Source organism: Hordeum vulgare, chromosome 2H (assembly GCF_904849725.1).
Source record: "Hordeum vulgare subsp. vulgare chromosome 2H, MorexV3_pseudomolecules_assembly, whole genome shotgun sequence".
Lineage (NCBI taxonomy): Eukaryota > Viridiplantae > Streptophyta > Magnoliopsida > Poales > Poaceae > Hordeum > Hordeum vulgare.
This window is the reverse complement of record NC_058519.1, coordinates 598438621-598458661: the sequence shown is the minus strand read 5'-3', so window position 1 is coordinate 598458661 and position 20041 is coordinate 598438621.

Here is a 20041-nt window from a genome sequence, read left to right as displayed (position 1 = left end):
GAGTTGTTTGCGATGCTGAAAGTCGCAGAGTCTGAACTCCGTAAAGAGCATCAAGTGTTGATGGTGAGCAAGACCACTAGTTTCAAGAGAAACGGCAAAGGCAAGAAGGGAAATTCGAAGAAGAGCGGCAAGCCTGTTGCCAATCCTCCGAAGAAACCCAAGGCTGGACCTAAGCCTGAAACAGAGTGCTTCTATTGCAAGGGTATGGGTCACTGGAAGCGCAATTGCCCCAAGTATCTGGCAGATAAGAAGGCGGGCAAAGAAAAATCAGGTATATTTGATATACATGTTATTGATGTGTACTTAACCGGCTCTCGTAGTAGTGCCTGGGTATTCGATACCGGTTCTGTTGCTCACATTTGCAACTCGAAGCAGGAACTGCGGAATAGACGAAGGCTGGCGAAAGACGAAGTGACGATGCGTGTAGGAAACGGTTCCAAGGTTGATGCAATCGCCGTCGGCACCGTGTCACTTCAACTACCATCGGGATTAGTGATGAACTTAAATCATTGTTATTTAGTGCCTGCGTTGAGCATGAACATTATATCTGGATCTTGTTTATTGCGAGACGGTTACTCTTTTAAGTCTGAGAATAATGGTTGTTCTATTTCTATGAGTAACATCTTTTATGGTCATGCACCGAATGTGAGAGGATTGTTCATATTGAATCTCGATAGCGATACGCATATACATAACATTGAGACCAAAAGAGTTAGAGTAAACAATGATAGCGCCATATTTTTGTGGCACTGCCGCTTGGGTCATATTGGTGTAAAGCGCATGAAGAAACTCCATGCTGATGGACTTTTGGAGTCACTTGACTTTGATTCACTTGACACGTGCGAACCATGCCTCATGGGCAAGATGACTAAGACTCCGTTCTCCGGAACAATGGAGCGTGCAAGTGACTTGTTGGAAATCATACATACCGATGTGTGTGGTCCTATGAGCGTGGAGGCACGCGGCGGATATCGTTATTTTCTCACCTTCACTGACGATTTAAGTAGATATGGTTATGTCTACTTGATGAAGCACAAGTCTGAAACATTTCAAAAGTTCAAGCAATTTCAGAGTGAAGTGGAAAATCATCGTAACAATAAGATCAAGTTCCTACGGTCTGATCGTGGGGGTGAATATCTGAGTTTCGAGTTTGGTACTCACTTAAGACAGTGTGGAATTGTTTCGCAGTTAACACCGCCTGGAACACCACAGCGTAATGGTGTGTCCGAACGTCGTAATCGTACTTTGTTGGAGATGGTGCGATCTATGATGTCTCTTACTGATTTGCCGTTATCATTTTGGGGTTATGCATTAGAAACAGCTGCATTCACTTTAAATAGGGCACCATCAAAATCCGTTGAGACGACACCATACGAACTGTGGTATGGCAAAAGACCAAAGTTGTCGTTTCTTAAGGTTTGGGGATGTGATGCTTATGTCAAAAAGCTTCAGCCTGAAAAGTTGGAACCCAAAGCGGAAAAGTGCGTCTTCATAGGTTATCCAAAAGAGACAGTTGGGTACACCTTCTATCTCAAATCCGAGGGCAAAGTGTTTGTTGCTAAGAACGGAACTTTTCTCGAGAAGGAGTTTCTCTCGAGAGAATTGAGTGGGAGGAAGATAGAACTTGACGAGGTTGTCGAACCTCTCATCCCTCTGGATGGTGGCGCAGGGCAAGGGGAAACCTCTGTCGTTGCGACGCCGGTTGAGGAGGAGGTTAATGATGATGATCATGAAACTCCAGTTCAAGTTTCTGTTGAACCACGCAGGTCGATGAGATCACGCGCTGCTCCAGAGTGGTACGGTAATCCCGTCTTGTCAATCATGTTGTTAGACAACAATGAACCTGCAAATTATGAAGAAGCAATGGTGGGCCCAGATTCCAACAAATGGCTAGAAGCCATGAAATCCGAGATAGGATCCATGTATGACAACAAAGTGTGGACTTTGGAGATACTACCTGAAGGCCGCAAGGCTATTCAGAACAAATGGATGTTTAAGAAGAAGACGGACGCTGACGGTAATGTGACCGTTTATAAAGCTCGACTTGTGGCAAAGGGTTTTTCACAAGTTCCAGGAATTGACTATGATGAGACTTTCTCTCCCATAGCGATGCTTAAGTCCGTCAGAATCATGTTAGCAATAGCTGCATTTTTCGATTATGAAATCTGGCAGATGGATGTCAAAACGGTGTTCCTTAACGGTTTCCTTAAGGAAGAGTTGTATATGATGCAACCCGAAGGTTTTGTCGATCCTAAAAATGCTGACAAGATGTGCAAGCTCCAGCGATCCATTTATGGACTGGTGCAAGCATCTCGGAGTTGGAACAAACGTTTTGATGAGGTGATCAAAGCATTTGGGTTTATACAAGTGGTTGGAGAATCTTGTATTTACAAGAAAGTGAGTGGGAGCTCCGTGGCGTTTCTAATATTATATGTGGATGACATATTGCTGATTGGAAACAACGTAGAGCTTTTGGAGAGCATAAAAGGTTACTTGAATAAAAGTTTCTCTATGAAGGACCTAGGAGAAGCTGCTTACATTCTAGGCATTAAGATCTATAGGGATAGATCAAAACGCCTGATAGGACTTTCACAAAGCACATACCTTGATAAAGTTTTGAAGAGGTTCAAAATGGAACAGTCCAAGAAAGGGTTCTTGCCGGTGTTACAAGGTACGAGATTGAGTAAGACTCAGTGCCCAGCGACTGATGAAGATAGAGAGCATATGCGCTCCGTCCCCTATGCTTCAGCCGTAGGCTCTATCATGTATGCAATGCTGTGCACTAGACCGGATGTTAGCCTGGCCATAAGTATGGCAGGTAGGTTCCAGAGTAATCCAGGAGTGGATCACTGGACGGCGGTCAAGAATATCCTGAAGTACCTGAAAAGGACTAAGGAGATGTTTCTCGTGTATGGAGGTGACGAACAGCTCGCCGTAAAAGGTTACGTCGATGCAAGCTTTGACACAGATCCGGACGACTCTAAGTCGCAAACCGGATACGTATTTATTCTTAATGGGGGTGCAGTAAGCTGGTGCAGTTCCAAGCAAAGCATCATAGCAGATTCTACATGTGAAGCGGAGTACATGGCTGCCTCGGAGGCGGCTAAGGAGGGTGTCTGGATGAAGCAGTTCATGACGGATCTTGGAGTGGTGTCAAGTGCACTGGATCCGATAACCTTGTTCTGTGACAACACTGGTGCCATTGCCTTAGCAAAGGAACCAAGGTTTCACAAGAAGACCAGACACATCAAACGACGCTTCAACCTCATCCGCGACTACGTCGAGGAGGAGGACGTAAATATATGCAAAGTGCACACGGATCTGAATGTAGCAGACCCGCTGACTAAACCTCTTACACGGCCAAAACATGATCGACACCAGAACTGTATGGGTGTTAGATTTATTACAATGTAATTCACATGGTGATGTGAGGGCTAGATTATTGACTCTAGTGCAAGTGGGAGACTGTTGGAATTATGCTCTAGAGGCAATAATAAATGTATAGTTATTATTATAATTCCTGTATCAAGATAAAAGTTTATTATCCATGCTATAATTGTATTGAATGAAGACTCATTTACATGTGTGGATACATAGACAAAACACCGTCCCTAGCATGCCTCTAGTTGGCTAGCCAGTTGATCGATGATAGTCAGTGTCTTCTGATTATGAACAAGGTGTTGTTACTTGATAACTGGATCACGTCATTAGGAGAATCACGTGATGGACTAGACCCAGACTAATAGACGTAGCATGTTGATCGTGTCATTTTGTTGCTACTGTTTTCTGCGTGTCAAGTATTTATTCCTATGACCATGAGATCATATAACTCACTGACACCGGAGGAATGCTTTGTGTGTATCAAACGTCGCAACGTAACTGGGTGACTATAAAGATGCTCTACAGGTATCTCCGAAGGTGTTAGTTGAGTTAGTATGGATCAAGACTGGGATTTGTCACTCCGTGTGACGGAGAGGTATCTCGGGGCCCACTCGGTAATACAACATCACACACAAGCCTTGCAAGCAATGTGACTTAGTGTAAGTTGCGGGATCTTGTATTACGGAACGAGTAAAGAGACTTGCCGGTAAACGAGATTGAAATAGGTATACGGATACTGACGATCGAATCTCGGGCAAGTAACATACCGAAGGACAAAGGGAATGACATACGGGATTATACGAATCCTTGGCACTGAGGTTCAAACGATAAAGATCTCCGTAGAAAATGTAGGATCCAATATGGGCATCCAGGTCCCGCTATTGGATATTGACCGAGGAGTCTCTCGGGTCATGTCTACATAGTTCTCGAACCCGCAGGGTCTGCACACTTAAGGTTCGACGTTGTTTTATGCGTATTTGAGTTATATGGTTGGTTACCGAATGTTGTTCGGAGTCCCGGATGAGATCACGGACGTCACGAGGGTTTCCGGAATGGTCCGGAAACGAAGATTGATATATAGGATGACCTCATTTGATTACCGGAAGGTTTTTGGAGTTACCGGGAATGTACCGGGAATGAAGAATGGGTTCCGGGAGTTCACCGGAGGGGGGCAACCCACTCCGGGGAAGCCCATAGGCTTTTGGGGGACACACCAGCCCTTAGTGGGCTGGTGGGACAGCCCCAAGGAGGCCTATGCGCCAAGATAAGAAAATCAAAGGAAAAGAAAAAAAAAAGAGGGAAGAAGTGGGAAGGGAGGGGGACTCCTCCCACCAAACCAAGTCCAACTCGGTTTGGGGGGGGAGTCCTCCCCCCCTTGGCTCGGCCGACCCCTTGGGAGTCCCCTGGACCCCAAGGCAAGGTCCCCCTCCCTCCTCCTATATATATGGGGCTTTTAGGGCAGATTTGAGACGACTTTCTCACGGCTGCCCGACCACATACCTCCATAGTTTTTCCTCTAGATCGTGTTTCTGCGGAGCTCGGGCGGAGCCCTGGTGAGACAAGATCATCACCAACCTACGGAGCGCCGTCACGCTGCCGGAGAACTCTTCTACCTCTCCGTCTCTCTTGCTGGATCAAGAAGGCCGAGATCATCGTCGAGCTGTACGTGTGCTGAACGCAGAGGTGCCGTCCGTTCGGTACTAGATCGTGGGACTGATCGCGGGATTGTTCGCGGGGCGGATCGAGGGACGTGAGGACGTTCCACTACATCAACCGCGTTCTCTAACGCTTCTGCTGTACGATCTACAAGGGTACGTAGATCACTCATCGCCTCTCGTAGATGGACATCACCATGATAGGTCTTCGTGCGCGTAGGAATTTTTTTGTTTCCCATGCGACGTTCCCCAACAGAAAGACATTGCCGAGTTTGTAGCAATATGCGATGTTTGTCAGCGAGTAAAAGCCGAGCATCAGAAGCCAGCAGGTTTGCTTCAACCTCTGCCGATACCCGAGTGGAAATGGGAAAAGCTTGGTATGGACTTCATCACAGGATTACCCAGGACCCGTTCTGGCTATGATTCTATTTGGGTTGTGGTCGATCATTTGACCAAGGTAGCTCACTTCATTCCTGTGAATACTACTTACACGAGTGCCAAGCTGGCCAAGATATATATGACCAGGATTGTATGTCTGCACGGAGTACCGAAGAGCATTGTGTCAGATAGAGGGACTCGGTTCACATCAAAATTTTGGCACCAACTGCATGAAACCTTGGGAACGAGATTGGAGTTCAGTACAACTTTTCACCCACAGACAGATGGACAGACCGAGAGAGTCAATCAGATTCTGGAGGACATGTTGAGAGCTTGCGCACTAGACTATGGGTCTAGTTGGGATGACAATTTTCCTTAAGCCGAGTTCTCATACAACAACAGCTACCAGACCAGTCTGAAGATGGCCCCTTTCGAAGGTCTATACGGAAGGAGGTGCAGAACACCGTTGATGTGGGATGGAGTTGGAGACCGGCAACTTTTTGGTCCCGACCTTATCCGAGATTCTGAAGAGAAGGTCAAGCTAATTCGTGACCGACTCAAGATAGCTCAGTCCAGGCAGAAAAGTTATGCTGACAGCAAACGCAAGGAAGTAACATACGAAGTGGGAGACCGAGCATATCTTCGGGTGTCTCCACTCCGAGGAATCAAGAGATTTGGTGTGAAAGGAAAGTTAGCACCCCGATTCATTGGCCCCTACAAAATTCTTGAACGTAGAGGCGAAGTTGCATATAAACTAGAACTGCCGGAAGGATTGTCCGGAGTTCATGATGTCTTCCATGTTTCCCAGTTGAAGAAATGCCGCGCTGAGATGGCTGATGTTCCGTTGAGAGATACAGTGCCCCTAGAGGCCATACAGCTTGATAGTGATCTGACGTATGAGGAGAAACCCGTCAGGATTCTCGAGACTGCCAATAGAGTTACCCGCAGCAAGATCATCAAGCTCTGCAAGGTGTTGTGGAGCCACCACGCCGAGGAAGAAGCCACCTGGGAACGAGAAGAGGATCTTCGGCGAGACCACCCGCACCTATTTTCTAGCCAACCCGAATCTCGAGGGCGAGATTCATCTTAAGGTGGGTAGGTTTGTAACATCCCAATTTTCCTAATTGGGAATGTTTTACATTGTAGCTAAGCATCTATGCATATTGATTCAAATAAAGTTTGCATTTGAATTCTTTCGACTTTTGCTTTTGCATTTCTTTTTTTTTCTTCACGCGAGAAGTGCCGGGAAATAATCTCTTGCACGCAAGAGAGAGCGGAGGAAAATGACCCTCCAAAGTGTGAGGCATTTCTGAAATAGTTTGAGCCAAGAAAGCCGAAGTTTTATCGTGAAAATAATTGCAAAAAGAAAATATAGCATAAGGGATTTTTTCTGGAAAAAAAACATTTTTTTTGTTTTTATTTTTGCCTTGGAAAAATGTTAATCGAGTAGAGGATATTTTTCTGATCATTTTGCTCTATAATGTCCTGTATTAATTATTTTATTTGTTTCCTTTTATTTTCGTTTTAGATTCAGTTAAAAAAAACAAACGGGAGATTTTTTTTTTCCTGGGGCCAGATCCCCAATCGCTCGGAATGCAAATCCCCTGCCCAACCGCAGCGCCAGACCCCCACAACGCCACCTCTCCTTTTTTTCCCACTTTTCTTTTCTTTCTTTTTTTTCTTCTCTCTCTTTTTCCTTCCCTCTTCTTCTTCCTTCCTTCCCTGTTCTCCCATGATATTCCTTTCTCCCAGCGAACATGAACTTTCCATGGCAGCCCTTGATTTCCTTCCTCCTCGGCCACCCCCTCCCCCTATAAAAAACCGAACCCCCACGCCGCCCTACCCAGCCACCACGCCGCGCCCGCACAGCCGCCGGAGCTCCCCTTCGAGCTCGACCAGCAGAAGTTCTGCTGTCTTCCCCGTCGCCCTGCTGCCTCCCCCTGCTGCCTCCCCGACGCCCAGGAGCCGACTGCTCCCTCCTCCGCCACCCCACCCCCGCCGGTGACCAGCCCCCACCCTCGCCGGAGCAGCCACCGCAACGCCCAGCTCCTCCCAGCCATGGTGAGCTTTCTCCCTCCTCTAGTTTTTCCTTCTGTTGTTTTTTCCACCGCAGGATCTTAGATCAAAGGGTTAGATTAGATGTGCATACCCCTTCGGTTCTTTTAGAAGAACCGACGGTTTTTCTGTCACTTAAACTGAGCCGAGTAGTTTTCCTTAGATTGCGGCCGTGTGTTAGTTTTCCCTCGCAGCAAACACCCATCAGCCAATCAGAAACTGCCACGTGTACCCCTGTTTGTTAGAATCTGTTTTCTCTTTTTCCAAAACAGAGAAAGTTTCATAATTGTTTTGATCATAGCTTTTGATACCAAATTCCAATGGAGTTGAAACTTGTTCCAGTAGATCACAATGTTTCTTTAGTTTTTAAAAACATATAATTTGTCTATGTTTGAAATTTGCAAATTTGAATTAGATCAGATTTAGTTTAGACATTGTTTTGCTTATTTCAGGAGTTTAAAAAATGATTTTGATTTGATTCTTTTTGCTACTGCTTCCTAGTGATTATATCTTACTGTGGTATAAGTTTCAAATATTTTGAAATATTTTTACTTGAGGTTTTAACAGAAACAAGTTTCTGCCTTAGTGACGTGTAGTGAATTCTTTCACTTAGGCCATAGCTACTTACTACTTGTGATGTTATTTTTACTTGTTGATTGATTGTAGTGCTGATGGTGTGTATTTGTTTGTATCGGTAGATCACCCGGAGTGCGAAGCTTGTTACTTAGAAGCGCTCGATCAAGACAACTATCACCAAGGCAAGTCATTTTGATTATACTATCTCCTATGTTTTTCGATGCATGGTAGTTTCACCTTTCTTTGCCCAATTGCATGCTGCTTAGGTACTTGGAAATTTTAGTATAGGTTGTAGTATCATGTGGTAGGCACACAACAACCCCGATACTTGGCCCCGGGACGAAAAATTACATATTGCTATGCTTGAGTAGACGGGATTTTGGTTGAGTGCATAACACGAGTGATGCGAGGTTGATTTAAATAACCAAGACCGGTTAAGACAAGATTTTCAAGACCTCGTGATGGAATGCAACTCTGGGTGAAGGACGGTTGATCGGCTCCCTGGAGAAACCAATGGGTGACCCGGGATGCTGGAGACGGCCATGACATCTTGCGGAAAGCTTCACCCAGGCTCGAAGAGACGGACGGAGGCTTCAAGACCCAAGGCTTACCTGCACAACCACAAGTCATTATGCGCTCTGGCTTGGTTGGACAACGCGGCGACTCTGGACAGGCGGTGCTAGCAGATGTAGAAGAATGGTAGGAATGGATGGTCACCGACAGGGATTCAGAGGGACCCGTTGAAAGACCATGTTTTGATCATCCGGTCTTCAAACACCCTGAAGTGCGAGGACATACTCGGAGGCGATCAAATCTTGTGAGGAACGTGTGCAAAACTCTGCAGAGTGCCCAAACCTAATCGATTAGCCGTGTCCACGGTCATGGACAACTTGAGCCGAAGACATTGAAATTCCCCTGAACTCACGACACAACTTAATAATGATGTGGGTATTAACAACAACTCGGGTACGAGAATTGGTTGGCGGAACCATCTCGTTGACAACAAACATTGCGGTAATATTTTGCTTTCAGCCCCTCTTGTTGTAGGAGAAAATTGGCTTTATGCAAAACTTATAGCCCCACCTGCCAAATATGCATGTAGAGATAGTTGATTATTATTTTACCCCTCTCTTTGATGACTTGCCGGCATATTCCATATGCTGACTTACATGGCTGCAACGTATCATGTTGTAGAGTACTTTTCCGACCAGGAGTGAGGCTACGATCTACGCTCAGCGACATGCCCTGGAGTCGGATGGACTCGTCTACCTGATGCTTCCGCTAGTCTTCGTTAGATATCTCATGAGATGGCCTTCAGCCACTTTATTGTAATCCATTATTGTAATAAAGTACTCGTTATGAGATTTCGATTAGTAAAGCTGTGTGATTGAACTCTTGATATATACATTGATGTACTGAGTGTGTACCAGCATGATCTTGGGATGGTACGGAAACACCAGAGGCTTGACTCGTCTTGAGTCGGGTCGCTACAGAAATGGTATTCAGAGCACACGCTGACCATAGGACGTAACCTCTAGGAATGGAAAAGCCTTAGGAAGAAAACTATTTTTCTTATGTCTATAAATCCTCTAATTCCTCTTCTGATCATTTCTGACTTCTTTCCGATTTTCCAATGTTTTAGATGGCCACCTTCATCCCCGTTAAGTTCACGGAGTTTTGCCAGCTTGACGCCACTATGCCTTACGGAAAGGAGCTGATACAGATCACCAAGGACTTGAGGATTGCTCTGCTGACTATCACAGGGAAGCCTACTTCGTCTTACCCGGAGGATTCACGCTACAGGATTGAGGTGCACGTTCCCGGAAGGACAATCGAGCCGCGCACTGAGCCGGTGGATTTCAAGTTCATCGCACCCAACTGGATTCTCGGAAGGGACATGGCGGTCCATTGTGCACTCGGACGTATCAAGGAAGTGTACAGAGGCTGCCCTATTTCACCGGACCTATTCACGATATCCCGGAGAAGAGAAATCATCTCAAGCAAGACCAAGTAAGCTCTCCTGTCCTATGCCCACACCTTGGAGAAGCACAACGGGACTTTGGAGCATCGTGTGATCAAGGACGCCAGGAAGATCAAGCAACTGTCGCTCCGCGAACTCGAACTCGAAGAAGCAGCCCGGGAAGCCCACTACGAGCACGAACCGGAGGTGAAAGACTTTCTGGAGAGGATCGAGAAGTTGAAGACTCGAGTTGCATACCTGGAGGAGGAACTGGACATGGGCGAGAACCTTCATCCCGAAGGTGACGTAGCCCCCTTGATCAGCAATGACGAGGAGTATGAAGAAAGCTCCACCGAAGGACCCACCACCATGCTTTTCTGAGGAGGACACTTAGACTAGACCACCAAATTTATTTTATCGTTAAACTCTTAGGCCGATGTTAGGTTATCGAGTTTTGTATCCCCGTGTGTGAACCTTTGTGATGGTATTGAAAAAAATGTGTGGTGTGATAGTGGTTTGTCGCATTTCATATGGGTACTGTAATTACTCTTAGACCTTTGTTCTATGCTAATCTCACCCCTCTACAAACATCAGATGCCTCTGGGACGTGCCCCTACTTCCAACTTTCTGCCGGAACTCACCCAGTTGATTCAGCAACAGAATACCCTGATGCAGCTGATCATCCAGAACGAGAACAATAACAACAACCATCATCCACCCCAGGCCGACAATCTCACCTGTTTCCTGAGGTTGAACCCTCCGACTTTCTCCAGCAGCATTGAGCCCATTGTGGCAGATGATTGGCTCCGCAAGATGGAGCGGGAACTTATCACTGCTGGTTGTACTGAAGCTGAGAAGGTGCGCTTTGCCGCGCATCAACTTGAAGGCCCTGCAGCTGCATGGTGGGATAACTACACCACCACATACCCCATTGCTGGAGTCACTTGGGAGCACTTCAAGCAAGCCTTCCGTACCGCACATGTCTCAGCTGGTGCAATGAGTCTGAAGAAGCGTGAGTTTCACAACTTACGCCAGGGAAATCGCTCTGTGGCTCAGTATGTCGATGAATTCAACATGCTCGCCCATTATGCACCTGGAGATGTGGCCGATGATGCGGCCAAGCAGGAAAAGTTCTTGGAGGGACTCAATGATGAGCTGAGCATTCAGCTGACCATAGCCAACTTCAACAACTACCAGGAGCTGGTAGATAAGGCCCTCATCTTGGAGGGGAAACACCAGCAGATGGAGAACCATAAGCGGAAGTATGGCAATGGAAAGTTCAACTCCGGCACTCAGCAGAGGCTTCGCTACACCCCCTATTCAGGGAATACCGGGACTGGATCCGGTAAGTTTGGAGGACACGTCCAGCATAACCACCCAATGCACAACCATGGAGGCCACAACCATGGAGGAAATGGTAACCACCGCAACAACTTGCAATCAATCGTGAAGGGATTGGCAACCCCTTTGTAGCGTTGGGTGCAAGTTTGCTGTTTTTGCGCGGGTACTTTGGAGACTTGGCTTGATACTCTACTGGATTGATACCTTGGTTCTCAAACTTAAGGAAATACTTACTCCTACTGTGCTGCATCATCCTTTCCTCTTCAAGGGAAAACCAACGCAAGCTCAAGAGGTAGTAGGCACAAGCTGGGACTTGGTGTATGTTCCTGGAACGTGTTCGTCGAGTGTTCATTAAGAAAGTTCCTGCGAAGTTTGTGAACAAACTACTAAAGAAAAGTTTCCATAAGTTCCGTACAAAAGGTTCCTACGAAGTGCTTGGTTGTCACAAGAATTTTGAGTACTCGTTGAGGAAAAATACTCCGTATGAGTGAGATATCTCTGTATTAGTCGACACTGCTCAAAACTGATTCAGAACCGAGTTTACAGAGCAGTTCTCGTCTTGTTGGATCCACTTTTTCCATTACTTTCACCTCAAAATCTTCATATGAGATAAAATTAGGTCTAGAGATACACAAAAGACCATACTTCCGATGATCCTAGGGTATAAGCTGGGACTTGGTGTACGTTCTGTGAACATGTTCGTCGAGTGTTCATTAAGAAAGTTCCTCGGAAGTTTGTGAATGAAAACCTTAGGAATAGTTTTCCACAAGTTTCCTATGAAAGGTTCCTTTGAAATGGTTCGTACTCACGACCATTTTGAGTAATATTTGACAAAAATGGACTCTGTATGAGTTAGATATGTTTGTATTAGTTGAAACTACTCAAAACTGATTCAGAACCAAGTTTATAGAGGGTTCTTATCTTATTGGTCCGATTTTTTCCAATCTTTTTTGCCCAAAAATATCCATATGAGATGCAATTAGGTCTAGGGATACGCTAGAGACCATAGTTTTCCATAAGTTTCCTACGAAAGGTTCCTTCAAAGTGGCTGGTCATCACGAGCGCTTTGAGTACACGTTGAGGAAAAATGTACTTTGTATGAGTCAGATATTTGTGTATTAGTTCACTTATTGAAAACTAGTTCAGAACCAAGTTTAGAGAGGTTTCTTTTCTTTTTGGATCCGATATTTTAAAATCTTTTTCCCTAAAAATCTCCATATGTGAAGCAATTAGCTCTAGGGATACATGAGAGACCATAGTTGTGATGATGCACTGTGGCACCACCTCGGACTTGGTGTATGTTCTCCGAACGCGTTCATCGAGTGTTCGTTAAAAACGGTCCTATGATGGTTTTGAATGTACTCCTTAAGAAATGTTTTCCATAAGTTTCCAACAGACTGGAACTTTGATGTGGTTGGTCGTCATGAGCATTTCAAGTACTCTTGAGAAAAAATGGATTCCGTATGAGTCAGATATCTTTGTATTAGTCGACACTACTAAAAACCGATTCAAAACAAAGTTTACAAGTCTGTTCTTGTCTTGTTGGATCCTATATTTTCTAGTATTTTCCCATAAAAATATCCATATGTGATGAAACTAGGTCTACAAATATGCGGGAGACCATAGTTCCGATGATCCACTAGGGCACAAGCTGGGACTTGGTGTATGTTCTCTGAACGCGTTCGTTGAGTGTTCATTAAGAAAGTTCTTGTGAAGTTTGTGAATGAACTCTTGAAGAATAGTTTTCCACAACTTTCCTACGAAAGATGCCTTCGAAGTGGCTGGTATTCAGAGCATTTCGAGTAATCGTTGAGGAAAAATGGACTCTGTATTAGCTGACATTGCTCAAAACTGATTCAGAACCGAGTATATAGAGGGTTCTTGTCTTGTTGGTTCGTTGTTTTCCAATATTTTTTGTAAAAATATCCATATGAAATGCAATTAGGTTTAGGTATATGTGGGAGACGATAGTTCTGATGATGTACTGGGGAACAAGCTGTGACTTGGTGTATGTTGTATGAATGCGTTCCTCGAGTGTTCATTAAGAAAGTTCTTGTGATGTTTGTGAACGCATTCCTTCAGAATCTTTTTCCATAAGTTTCCTATGAAAAGTTCCTACGATGTGGATGGTCATCACGATCGTTTCGAGTACTGTTGTGAAAAAAGGACTCGATACGAGTCAGAAATCTCCGTATTAGTCAACACTTCTAAAAACTGATTCAGAACCGAGTTTACAAAGCAATTCTTGTCTTGTTGGGTCAGATATTTTCTGTTCATTTTCCCAAATCTCCATATGAGATGAAGTTAGGTCTACTGATACGCGTGAGATCATAGTTCCGATGATGCAAAGGGCACAAGCTGGGAATTGGTGTATCTTCTCTGAATGCATTCCTCGAGTGATTGTTAAGCAAGTTCATGTGAAGTTTGTGAACGAAGTCCTTAAGAAAAGTTTTCCAAAAGTTTACTATGATAAGTTTCTTTGAAATGGCTTGTCGTCGTGACCATTTTGAGTAAAAAGACACCGCTTGTGTCAGATATCTTTGTATTAGTCGACACTGCTCAAAGCTGATTCAGAACCGCATTTAGAGAGCAGTTCTTGTATTGTCGGATCCGATATTTAACGTTATTTTTTATTAAGAATCTCCATATGAGATGCAATTAGGTCTAAGGATATGCGAGAGACCATAGTTACGACGTGCACTGGGGCATAAGCTGGGATTTGGTGCATGTTCTATGAACGCGTTTGTCGAGCGTTCATTAAGAAATTCCAGTGAAGTTTGTGAACGAACTCCTTAAGAAAAGTTTTCCATATGTTTCCTACGAGATGTTCCTTTGAAATGGCTGGTAGTTAGGAGCATTTCGAGTACTCATTGAGAACAAATGAAATGAGTCGGATATCTCTGTATTAGTCGACACTTCTCAAAACTAATTCAAAATCAAGTTTAGGGAGTGGTTTGTGTCCTGTTGGATCAAAAAAAATCGTCCTTTTTCCCTAAAAATTTCCATATGAGATACAGTTAGGTCTAGGGATCCGGGAAAGACCATATTTCCAATGATCAACTTGGGTAGAAGCTGTGACTTGGTGTATGTTCTCAGAACGTGTTCATCGAGTGTTCATTAAGAAAATTCCTGTAAAGTTTGTGACCGAAATCCTAAAGAAAATATTTCCATAACTTTCCTACGAAAGGTTCCTTCGAAGTGGCTGGTCGTCACGAGTGTTTGTAGGAATTGTTGAGGAAAAACATGCTCTATACGAGTCAGATATCTGTGTATTAGTTGACACTGCTCAAAACTGATTCAGAACCAAGTTTATAGGGGGTTCTTGTCTTGTTTGATCGGATATTTTCCAATCTTTTTCCCTAAAAATATCCGTATGAGATGCAAATAGGTCTAGGGATACGCGAGAGACCATAGTTCCGATGATGCACTAGCGCGCAAGCTGAGACTTGGTATATGTTCTCTAAACTTGTTCCTCGAATGTTCATTTAAAAAGTTCCTATTATTTTCGTGAACAAACTCCTTAAGAAAAGTTTTCCATAAGTATCATACGAAAGGTTCCTTCGAAGTGGCTGGTTGTCATGAGCATTTTGTCTATTGTTGAGAAAAAATGGACTCCGTGTGAGTTAGATATCTGTGTATTAGTCGACACTTCTAAAAACTGATTCAGAACCGAGTTTACAAAGAAGTTATTGTCTTGTTGGATCCGATATTTTCAATATTTCTCCCTCAAAATCTCCATATGAGATAAAATTAGTTCTACTGATACACGAGAGACTATAGTTCCTATGATGCACTGCGGCACAAGCTGGGACTTGGTGTATGTTCTCTGAAAGCGTTCCTCGAGTTTACACAGCAGCTCTGGTCTTGTTGGATCCAATTTTTTTCGTACATTTCCCTAACAATCTCCATACGAAATGCAATTAGGTCTTGGGATATGCAAAAGACCATAGTTCTGGTGATGCACTGGGCCCAAGCTGGGACTTGGTGTATGTTCTCTGAATAGGTTCGTCGAGTGTTCATTAAGAAAGTTCTTGTGAAGTTTGTGAATGAACTCCTTCAGTAAAGTTTCCCATAAATTTCCTATGAAAGGTTCCTTTGAAGTTGATGTTTTCCACAAGAATTTCGAGTACTTTTTGAGTAAAAATGGACTCTGTATCAATCAGATATCTCTATATTCCTTGACACTATTCAAAGCTGATTCAGAACCAAGTTCACAAAGCAGTTCTTATTTTGTTGGATCTAATTTTTCCTGTCATTTTTCCCTAAAAATGTTCAGATGAGATAAAATGAGGTTTAGGTATACGCGAGAGACCATATTTCTGACAATGCTAGAACTTGGTATATGTTCTGTGCACGCGTTCGTCGAGTCTTCATTAAGAAAGTTCGTGTGAAGTTTGTGAACGAACTCCTTAAGAAAAGTTCTCCATAACTTTCCTATGAAAGGTTCCTTCTAAGTGGTTGTTCGTCACGATAGTTTTGAGTACTCGTTGAGAAAAACCGAACTCCGTATGAGTCATATATCTCAGTATTAGTTGACACTGCTCAAAACTGATTGAGAACAAAGTTTACGAAATAGTTCTTGTCTTGTTGGATTTGATTTTTCCTTTTGTTTTTCCCTAAAAAAATTCTCCATATGAGATGTGATTAGGCTTAGGTATATGCAAGAGACCATAGTTCCGTTGATGCACTAGACACAAGTTGGGAATTGGTGCATGTTCTGTGAAACCGTTCGTCAAGTGTTCATTAAAAAAGTTCCTATGAAGTTTGTGATCAAACTCCTTTAGGAAAGTTTTCCATCAATTTCCAATGAAAGGTTCCTTCGAAGTGGGTGTCTTCACGAGCATTTCAAGTACTCGTTGGGGAATAACGGACACCGTATGAGTCAGATATCTCTGTATTAGTGGACATGGCTCAAAACTAATTCACAACTGAGTTGATAGAGCAGTTCTTGTCTTGTTTGATGCTATTTTTATGTTCTTTTACCCTAAAATTGTCCATATGAGATGCAATTAGTTCTAGGTATATGCGAGAGACCATAGTTCTGAGTTGCACCGGGCACAAGCTGGTACTTGGTGTATGTTCGCTGAACACGTTCTTCGAGTGTTCACTAAGAAAGTTTCTCTGATGTTTGTGAACGAAGTTTTGAAGAAAAGTTTTCCATAAATTTCCAATGAAATGTTCGTTCCAAGTGGCAGATCATCACGAGTGTTTGGAGTAGTCATTGAGGAAAACCAGACTTCGTATGAGTCAGATATCTTCGTATTGGTTGACACTCCTATAAACTGATTCAAAACCGAGTTTACATAACAGTTCTTGTCTTGTTGGATCTGACTTTTTCTGTTACTTTTACCTGAAAATATCCATATGATATGCAATTAGGTCTAGGGATACGTGAGAGACTATAATTCCGATGATGCACTTGGCACAAGCTGGGAGTTGGTGTTTGTTTTCTGAACACGTTCATCGAGTGTTCATTAAGAAAGTCCCTATGAAGTTTGTGAACGAACTCCTTCAGAAATTTTTTCCATAAGTTCCCTATGGAAGGTTCCTTTGAAGGAGATGCTCTCCACGAGAATTTTGAGTACTCGTTGAGGAAAAATGGACTCCATATGAGTCAGATATCTCTGTGCTAGTGGACACTGCTGAAAACAGATTCAGAACCAAGGTTATAGAGCAGTTCTTTTCTTGTTGGATCTGATTTTTCCTGTTGTTTTTACCTAAAAAATCTCCATATGAGATGCAATTAGGTTTAGGTATACGCAACATACCATATTTCCGATGATTCATCGGGGCATAAGCTGGGACTTGGTGTATGTTCTATGAACGTGTTCGTCGAGTGTTTATTAAGAAAGTTCGTGTGAAGTTTGTGAACGAACTCCTTAAGAAAAGTTTTCCATAACTTTACGACGTAATGTTCCTTCTAAGTGGCTGTTCGTCACGAGAGTTTCACATACTCGTTGAGAACAAATGGAGTCCGTATGAGTCAGATATCTTTGTATTAGTTGACACTGCTAAAAGTTGATTGGGAACCAAGTTTACAAAGCAGTCTGTGTCTTGTTTGATTTGATATTTCCTATTGTTTTCCCCTAAAAATTTCCATATGATATGCGATTAGGTTTAGTTATATGCGAGAGACCATAGTTCCGATGATGCACTAGGGAACAAGTTGGGACTTGGTGTATGTTCTCTGAACGTGTTCATTAAGAAAGTTCATGTGAAGTTTGTGAACGAACTCCGTAAAAAAGTTTTCCTTAAGTTCCAAACGAAAGGTTCCACCGAGGTGGCTGGTCGTCACAAGTGTTTGGAGTACTCGTTCAGGCAAAATAGACTCCCTATGAGTCAGATATCTCTGTAATAGTTGACACTACTCAAAACTGATTTAGAACCAAGTTTACACGCAGTTCTTGTCTTGTTGGATTCGATATTTCCATTCTTTTTCCCTAAAAGTCTCCATATGAGATGAAATTAGGTATAGGGAAACACGAGAGACCATAGTTCCGATGATGCGCTCGGGCACAAGCTAGGACTTGGTGTATGTTCTTTGAACACGTTCGTCGAGTGTTCATTAAGAAAGTTCCTGTGCAATTTGTGAACGAACTCCTGAAGAAAAGTGTTCCATAAGTTTGCTACGAATGGTTCTTTCTAAGTGGTTGGTCATCACTAGTGTTTCAAGTTCTCGTTGACGAAAAACGGACATGTATGAGTTAGATATCTCTGTATTCGTTGACACTCCTTAAAACAAATTCAGAACTGAGTTTATAGAGTAGCTCTGGTCTTGTTGGATCCAAATTTTTAGTAATTTTCCCTAAAAATCTCCATATGAGTTGCCATTAGGTCTAGGGATATGCCTATGAAAGACACTCCTCAAAACAACTTCAGAACAAGTTTGTGAATGAAATCCTTCAGAAACATTTTCCAGAAGTTCCTATGAAAGATTCCTTTGAAATGGTTGTTCGCCACGAGCATTTCGAGTACTCATTGATTAAAAATGGACTCCGTATGAGTCAGATATCTCTGTATTTGTTGACATTACTCAAAACTGATTCAGAACCGAGTTCACAGAGCAGTTCTTGTCTTGTTGAATCTGATTTTCCTATCGTTTTGCCCTAAAAATATCCAAATGATAAAGGACATATTTCGGATGATGCATTGGGGCACAAGCTGGGACTTGGTGTATATTCTGTGCACACGTTCGTTGAGTCTTCATTAAGAATGTTCCTATGAAGTTTCTGAACGAACAACTTAAGGAAAGTTTTCCACAAGTTTCCTATGAAAGGTTTCTTCTAAGTGGTTGTTCATCATGATAGTTTCGAGTACTCATTGAGAAAAAATGGACTCCGTATGAAACTGCTCAAAACTGATTGAGAACCAAGTTTACAAAACAATTGTTGTCTTATTGGATTTGATTTTTCCTATTTGTTTCCCTAAAAATCTACATATGAGATGCGATTAGGTTTAGGTATATGCGAGAGACCATAGTTCCATTGATGCACTAGACACAAGCTCGGACTTGGTGTATGTTCGCTGAACGCGTTCGTCGAGTGTTCATTAAGAAAGTACCTGTAAAGTTTGTGAACAAACTCCTTAAGAAAAGTTTTCCATAAATTTCCAACGAAAGGTTCCTTCGAAGTGGCTATCTTCACGAGTATTTTAAGTACTCGCTGAGGAATAGTGGACACTTTATGCATCAGATATCTCTGTATTATTTGACATTGCTCAAAACTAATTAAGAACCGAGTTTACAAACAATTTCTTGTCTTGTTAGATCCGATTTTTCCGTTCCTTTTTCCCAAAAATGTCCATATGAGATGGAATTAGGTCTAGGGATACGCAAGAGACTGTAGTCCTGAGTTGCACGGGGGACAAGCTGGGCCAGGTGTATGTTGTCGGAACACGTTCGTCGAGTGTTCATTAAGAAACTTCCTGTGATGTTTGTGAAGAAACTTCTCAAGAAATGTTCTCCGTAAGTTTCCTATGAAAGGTTCCTTTGAATTGGTTGTTTGTCACGAGCATTTCGAGTACTCGTTGAGGAAAAACATACTCCATATGAGCCAGATATCACTGTATTTGTAGAAACTACTAAAAACTGTTTTAGGACCAAGTTTACAGAGCAGTTCTTCTCTTTTTGGATCTGATTTTTATTGTGCTGTTTCCCTAAAAATATCCATATGATATGCAATTAGGTCTATGGATATGCGAGAGACCATAGTTCCGACGAGGCACTGGGGCACAAATTGGGATTTTATGTATGTATTGTGAACATGTTCGTCGAGTGTTCATTAAAAAAGTTCTTGTGTAGATTGTGAACAAACTCCTGAAGGAAAGTTTTCCATAAGTTCACAAAAAAGGTTCCTTCGAAATGACTAGTCGTCACGAGTGTTTCAAGGACTCGTTGAGGAAATAAGGACACATATGAGTCAGATATCTATGTATTAGTTAACACTCCTCAAAAATAATTGAGAACCGATTTTACAGAGCATCTCTTGTCTTGTTGGATCCAATTTTCCCCGTTATTTTTCCTGAAAATATCCATATGAGATGCAATTATGTCTAGGGATATGCGAAAAACCATGTTCCGTTGAAGTAGTGGGCACAAGCTTGGACTTGGTGCATGTTCTATGAACACGTTCGTGGAGTGTTTATTAAGAAAGTTCCTGGAAAGTTTGTGAATAGACACCTTCTGAAAAGTTTTCCA